Below are 8,092 nucleotides of genomic sequence, written 5' to 3' on the forward strand. Positions count from 1 at the left end.
GTTAATTAGTTGTACTTATAAGTTTATTGAACACTGTAAATAAATAGACGTTTCAAATTCTTGTCAAAGAGCCAAACGCATACCTCAGAAAAGGCATTTCATTAGTTACTCGAGCGTAAATTTATATTTAAACGAGCACATTTGTTTTATGTTTCTATACTAAATTTGCATAGCAACAATAAGTTTTTGACAACCATGACCTGAAAATGTTATAATCTCACAGAAATATAGATGAATACCACTCATTAATGTTTAATTTTATGATTTTACAACTTTTGCAGCTATAGTATTTTTAGAAACTAAGTCTTTTTGACTATAATGTATTTTAAGATATTCAATATTTATTAAGATTGCTACTTTTTCCACTAACTTTTTAGTTTTATCTCAAACTCAGGCCTGTTTGCTGGGACTCTGATAGCTTTTGATTTTAAAACTTTCCAACTGTGTATCCTGAAACTTGTTTTAGCGAAATTGTTAGTGTTCTGCATTATTCTTATTTTAAATACTATATCATAATTCTTACTTTTATGAACTCAGGGATTTTAGTAAGTTAGATTTAAAGTTTAATTCCTGCACTTTGATTATCTTTTTTTATATAAACTCAACAACGTTATGCTGCTCTCAACTTTAATTACTTGCTTTAAGTTAAGAATGTCATTTTAAATTTGAAAAATATTATTATTTAACACATAAATTGTTTATTTAATATATAATTTTTTTTAAACGTTGGTATTTAATACTACATTGAAAGTTTCTAATGAAACTTTACTAATTTAACAGATATATTGTATGACAACTTTGGTTTTGTTGAAATGTTTTAAAATATGTTAATAAATCTTAGTTGATAGTAACAGTTACAATAAGTATATTAAAGCATTGCTGTAAAAAAGTTGTAATTAAATATTACTTCTGTTAAAGAAGCACAGAGAACTGGCAAGTGGCCATCGATCATTTTAGTTCAAAATTTAATAAAGATTTATTTAGTTGTCAGGAGCTGTATTTCCTCTTTAAAAAAAATGGGTTCAGTTCTTTCTGCATTAAAATATTATAATATATGTAAGCTTAAATAAAGCAAATTTTTGCTCTTTTGAAGTATAAAGATAAGTTGTAAAACCTTAAAATTATGTCTTAATTAAGACCTAAAGCAACTGCTAAAAATTTCTTAAAAGCTTTTATAGTAATGACTTTTTTAGGTTTTTTCTTTTCTTTAATTTAAAGTTAATTTAATGATATCACTATTCTCTTTAAATTTAAAAAGAAGAAAGTATATAATTTTCCAGTTAAAATAACTTCTAATCTTTGGAAAACTTACTTGGTGTATTTAGCAGTATTTAACTAGTGATGAAATATCTTCTATTTTTATGTTTTTTTAAGTATGACAAGAATTCTCTAAATAGTTTACAAAAAAAATCATCATTAAGCATATAACTTTGTTTTTGGTTTATTCAAGCAATATTATGGTAGGTATTTTTTTTTTCTTTTTTTTATTTTAATATGGTCTATATACAGGTATTTTTTTTAACTTTTTGCTAGCAATTTTTGACAAAAGCTATGAAGAACTTTGAGTAGTTTTTAAACTGTAAATGCAAGAACTGGTTGAATTGATAATTACATAAGCTGTTAAAAACGTGAAGCAAAAAATAATAAAACCAATTTTGAAGCAAAGAAATCAAGGTCGTTTAACTATGTATAACACTTAGTACACCTTTTTTTCCACAAAATTATTTTGTTATAAACTATGGCCGCTTAAACCCCGTTTTCAGCCTACTGTAAGAAGTATCAGCCTTTTAAGCCCGAATCTGCTTTATGTAAACAGTGTAAAGAAGCATTTATTAAGAGTTAACACATTCTAATATTATCATAATATAATATAATATATAAAAAGTATTGAATTTCTGAAGTTTTAACTTTTAAAAGTTTTTTAGACTTTACCTTTTGCTTATTTAACACTTAAAAGTGTAAGAAATTATTTTATAAGAAACAAAAAAAAATTAATTTACCTTAGTAGAACTGTAACTCATTAAAGTTCTTCGTAGTTAAAATATTAACTAAAATTAAAAGTATAAAGTTTTATGTAAATCAATACTAGAACGATTAAAAACTGTTTTTAAATATAGCATGTCATGACTTGTTAGTATGTCTTAAATCTACTTTGTGCTTACGTTATGATTTAAAAAAAAACTAAAACTTTTTTTCCAGTGGTACTTATTTAAGTTTGTACTATATAAAATTAATTACTTAACCAAAATTAATTTTAGATATATAACTTAGAAGTTTCAAAAATGTCAGTATCTTGTGCAATTTGTCAAGAAGATATAAATTTCTGTACTGAAGAAATTTCAGTTTTGAACTGCGGACATCTGTATCACAATGGGTGTCTTCAGCAATGTTTGGATACCAATTCAATCTGTCCTGAATGTAGATCTGAAGTTACAAGAAATAATTTTGTGCGAAAACTTTACCCTTCTAAAAAAAAAAAGATGAAGGATCTGTGTACAGAGGACCATCTGATGAAACTAAAAGCATCTTAAAAGTTTGCGAAGAATCCACAAAAAACCTGCAGAATTTGTTCACTGAAAAATTGTAAACCTAGAAAACATCAACTTATGATTAAAAGAAGATCTTCAAAATAGTTTGGATGATCTACGAAAAATCTCAAACGAAAAATACTTGGCTGAAAAGAAAATTTTTAAGTTGACAGATGATCTTAAAAAGTCTATAGATAAAAACATTTCTTTTAAACAAAAAGTTATGAAAGAATTTATGGAGCTGCTTGCTTTTATCTAAACCATTTCAAGTATTTTTAAATGAAAATCCAATGTATAAGTTCCATTAAGTTTGAATAAAAATGTTATAATTAAAAAAAGTTGTTGTTTTATTTAAGTACATAAAAACAACAAAACATTATTAGTGGATTAAATTAGTTTATTAAATTAAACACTTTGTTAAAGATTTGATTGTCTTGCAATTGGTAAATAAGCCGCTAAATAATTATTATAACTTTAGACGATTTCTTCAGTTTAATTGCATAAAAAATAAATATTCGCACATAACAAAACTTAGCTTTCATAAAAGTTTTGAAATTAAAGATAGTTTCTTCAATTTGTTACTTATCTTCTTGGAGGCTAATACAAAACATTTAGACATGTTGTTATTTCTATCTGAAACTAAGTAAGTAATAAAAAATTACAAAAAGCTATCAGCGATGTCAATAATATTACATTAAGATAAATGTTAAATCACTTGGTATGTAAAACAACTTGTTAAACTTAAATACAAAGCTCTAATGTTTTGTATATTTTAAAGAAAAATAAATTTAGCTTTATGTATCTCAATGCCGCAACCCAGTATACAATGTAACAATTGTAAGTACCATTAAGAGTGTCTAAGTAATTTTATGACTGTAGTCAACTTCGCTAAGTCTTGTAAAAGACTATATTTTTTTCGGTATATAAATAAAGCAAAAATGTATTAACTTTATATCATCAACCCAATTAAATTGTTAGTCTATTGGTAATAAGTTCGATTTTGCATAGAAATAAGTTACCTTCAGGCGTTTTTTTGTTGTAAGTGAAAATCTTATGAGATCATAATAACATTTAGAGCTTGTTAGGTTGAAATGTCAACTCTCGTTTAATCTTGAACCTCAGCGGCGCATCGTTGCTTCTATTTACAAACTCAGGTTTGATGCTTATTAGCTTAAATATGTAATAATTATCACTTTTTAGTACACTGTGTGACACCATAAGTGTTAGTTTTTGATTTGTATTTCTTTTTTTTAGACAGTTACTTAAGGGATGGTTTGAATAAGAAAATTTAAAAAGCTTTATGACCACATTTATTGAAATAAATATTTTACTAACAGCTTGTACAAAAATACTTTTAACTATTTTTAGGTTTTAAAGATTACAAAAAGAAAATATAACACTGCTAAAACGTAATTTAAGTAAATAACACCTTTTGAAAATATTTAAACAGACTATATGTTACCAACAGAAATATCGTAAAACAATATAGTAGAGCTTTTTTAATGGTAACCTCAAAATCAAAAAATAACGTGTTTTAAAATAAACCTTTAACCCGACTGGCGTTTTGCGCTTTAACCTTAATAATTTAATAAAAGTATAATTTTTTTTTTTCTACCACTCTTACAGTTGATTTAAGTTAAAAGTCAGAAAACGTTTAAGATGTAAATTACAAGTATTAAAAATGGAATATGCTCATAAATGTTTCTATTTAGTACGCGGTCGGAAAACAGTTAAATTATAATTGCTACATTTCAATTAATCAGATCTTTTCTGTTAACACTAAGTAATGAGATTAGCGGGACTTTTCTGAAATGTTTATTAACTATAACTTCATTATTGTTATAAATTTAAAAGCAGCGATTCTCAACCTGGGGTAATTTTCCTTGTTTGAGGGTATTTTTTTTTAAAATGTTTACTTAAATTCGATTAAAAAGTTAGTATTTACCTTAACATTTATTAATTAAATTTAAAGTTTTTAAAATTTAATAAGCTTAAGGTTTAACAACTATAATTTTGGTTTTCCCAATATTTATCACTACCGTAAGTATTTGGGTAAACTTGGTATTAACTTACCATAAGAAGATAAAATTTAAAAAAAGGTTAGGAGCCGCTGTTAATAGTTATGTTTGTTATGCACTAATGGCCCACTAACATGTTTTAGTTAAATTAAGCCTCGAACTTTTTGTTATACTTTTGGCCTATCATACCAACTTTTAACCAAACTAAATTTAAAAATTTGCTAGAGTAGAGGTGGGCAACTTACGGCTCGCGGAGTGTTAACTACCGGTCCCAAACCTTTTTTAAACTTAAATGGAACCCAGCCCGTGGATGAAATTGATCCAGCCGGCCCGCTAAGAATTTTCAAAACTTGTATGAAATCTGGCCATCTAATGTAAATATTACTAATTTGTACAAAACTTTTTATGAATTATTTTCACAAGAATAACTGCATAACTCCTGAAAACTTCTTTAAAAATGGATTTTTATTTTTGTGGTGATTAAAACACTCTTTGTTATAGTATCTTGTTCTGTTTCAAATCAGTTGAAATAATCCTTTCTCAAATTTTCAAAAAACAATTTTTTTGCTGAACTAACTTTAATGATCTTACCTACTATAACGACTTTCATAAAAATGGAAATGTAAGAATTTGCTCTCTTTCCCAGGTGTGTAGTGAGTTGAAAGAAAAGTAAAAAAAAACTTTCGTTTTAAACATTGACAATTATTTTAAGTCAAACTGTTCGATTTTACGTTTTAGTAAAATATTTCAAGTTAAGACTACACTTTGCACCCTTTTACACTATTGTTTTTTTTTATAAAGGACTTTTTGATTAGTTATATGGTTAAGTTAAGTGAAGACTATTTGATAAATATTTCAAAGTAATATCTCATTAAAATCATTTATGATTCACTTAAACTTTAAATAGTTTTTGTTTTTGATCAAAGCCTTGTTTTTCTTTTAATGTATCTGGTGTTTCTGAAAAAAAAAACATAAAAACAACAGATTTATGCATGCAACATCGGTTTTTAATTTAAAAACCTTTCAAAAGGTTAACCTTTACTTTTTAAATGCATAATAAAGTCTTTTAGTTTATACTGTTATTACAATAATGAGAATTAGTTTATATTTTAGCACAGCGGATGCGTTTTGATATCCTTTTTCACAATTTTTTAAGACAAAAGAGGCAATCGGACCTGCTTCAACAGATCAAGCATGAAGTTTAGTCTTGTATTTTTATCATGTTCTATTCAGCCAACTATTGCTTTAAAGACTTCAACTTCAGAAGTAATGTTTAGATCTGATGTTGGGATAATGCATCTAAAATAAAAAGTCAATTAACAAAAAAGTACCTAGTATTTCTCAGTATAAAGTAAACTTTCTTATACTTAGCCGGGGGTGTGTATAGACTGGTTTTACGGATCTTGTTATGTTTTTAATTATATTTAAAAGAAAAATAGAGTCTTACATATTCAATGAAAAAAGAACTTGTTTTAGTAAACTTGCTTGTGGTCTCTTATTACTTTAAAAAATATTGAACATAACAACTAAAACAACTAAACGCAAAAAACATTTACAAAAGTTTATTATATATACATACAAATATATATATCAACATAAATATATATAGATGCGCTCTTTTAATTAACTCCTAAGTTAATTTAAAATCAATTATTTTTCGCTTTAGGCCGCAAACATACTTTGAAAGATCAGTCTTATTTTTGTATACACCACCTTTAAAAGATTTTCTATGGTTAGTATACCGAAATCTAAACTGAAAACTTAAAAATACATGATACGATTGAAAAACTTCGTTCAAAAAACGCATACATAACGGTCAAAGAACATAAATAAAACTTTTTGGGATATCCCAAGTGTAGATTAATCAATTCTTCTGAGTCCGATGTAGGTCGCATAGTTAAGTTTAAGATTGACTGCATCATTAATCATTACATTCAAGGTATAAAATTATCATAATTGTTGACATACAACGTTAATGTTTAAGGATCTCAATATTAATTTGAAAGTGATTACTTTATAATAAATGTTCAGTTTTAACAAGTAACATAGAATAATAAATAATTCTTTTTAAGCAAAATTAAATTTATATAAGTTGCATACTAAAATAAAACGAAATAAATTACGTAATTTTCAATAAATAAATTAAATTTTTTATAATATGTTTGAAGTTTTCTTTAAAGTTATCTTAAAGTTTGTTAAATCCTAATATAAAAAGTTGTGTAAAGTATCCATAAAAACATCATTTACGAAAACATATACTAACTATTTTTAATTTTTATTTATTGAAACTTTGCAATTTAAATAAACAGTAGGTGTAATCTACGTATCTAAATTTCAAAAGTCACGAATTGAACACATTTAATTTTTAAAAAAAGAAAAGTAAATATTGAAGATGCTTCCTGATTTTTCTAAATTCCACAGAATTCAGCGGTAATTCCTTCTTTGCAAAACGAACATCAAAGCTCAAGCAATCAAAAAAAAAACCTTTATCTAAGACAGGGGTCGGCAAACTGCGGCCCGCGGGCCAATTGCGGCCCGCAAAGGGTAAATCTGCGGCCCGCGAGCACGTTATTTTTTTGAATGGAATGCGGCCCGCGAAAGAAAATTTTGTGGCCCGCGAGCATGTAAAAGTGGCCCGCTGAGCAAAAATATATTTCAAGTAAAATTTTTTTCGGTAATTCGATTTAATTTGTTAAGTTTGGTTTTAAGTCTCTGTATAACATTTAAAAATAATTAGAAGAAGTTGCTACTTTAATTTAAAAACGTGAAAAAGACAGATTAGCATCCTAACAGGATATTTTTCTGAGTTTCATAATAACTTCTATTTTACAACAGTAAGTAATTATCTGAAAAAAGAGTGATTGAATTTAATAAGTTAGTTATATTATACCTATTTATCAAATAAACTAAATGCAAATGTTTTCCAACTTTTACAAAAGTAATGAACAGTAATTAACTAAAGCGTCATTTCTTTATAGCTTAGATATTCTTCCAATATTTTTTATACCTAAGTTTCTTTTATATATTTTTTATTTGTAAATGTTATGTTTTAGTGTAAAAACATTTAAAATAACATAGTAATAGGAAAAAGAGGTTTATTTAAGTTTTGTTTTGACACATTTTATTTTTTTAGAAGTTTTCTTTGCACTTGAACTAATTTATATGCACACCAACTTAAAAAAATGCTCATATTTTAAACCACTTTTTATAAAATACTTTAGTTAGTTTAAGTTTAGTTTATGCATAATTTTCTAAGTTTGTTTTTTCTACATGTAATATCTAAATTTGTACAGACACAATTAAAACAATACACATGACATAAACTAATATAGTTTTTGTTAGGTATACATTTTCATTTTTCAAACATTGATTTTGTCAAACTAAGTTAACTTTTATGCTTTGCATATCAATACACACATTTGCTGTTTTTTGGAGCTACCTATTTAATATAAAATAGACTTAGGGATAGTTTATAAACATTGACACACACTCAGACTATCACTATTTGAAGTCTTCAAATCTCAGGCCAACTAAGTCATTTTATAA

Source organism: Thalia democratica, chromosome 7 (assembly GCF_965202585.1).
Source record: "Thalia democratica chromosome 7, ktThaDemo2.hap1.1, whole genome shotgun sequence".
In the NCBI taxonomy this organism is placed as follows: domain Eukaryota; kingdom Metazoa; phylum Chordata; class Thaliacea; order Salpida; family Salpidae; genus Thalia; species Thalia democratica.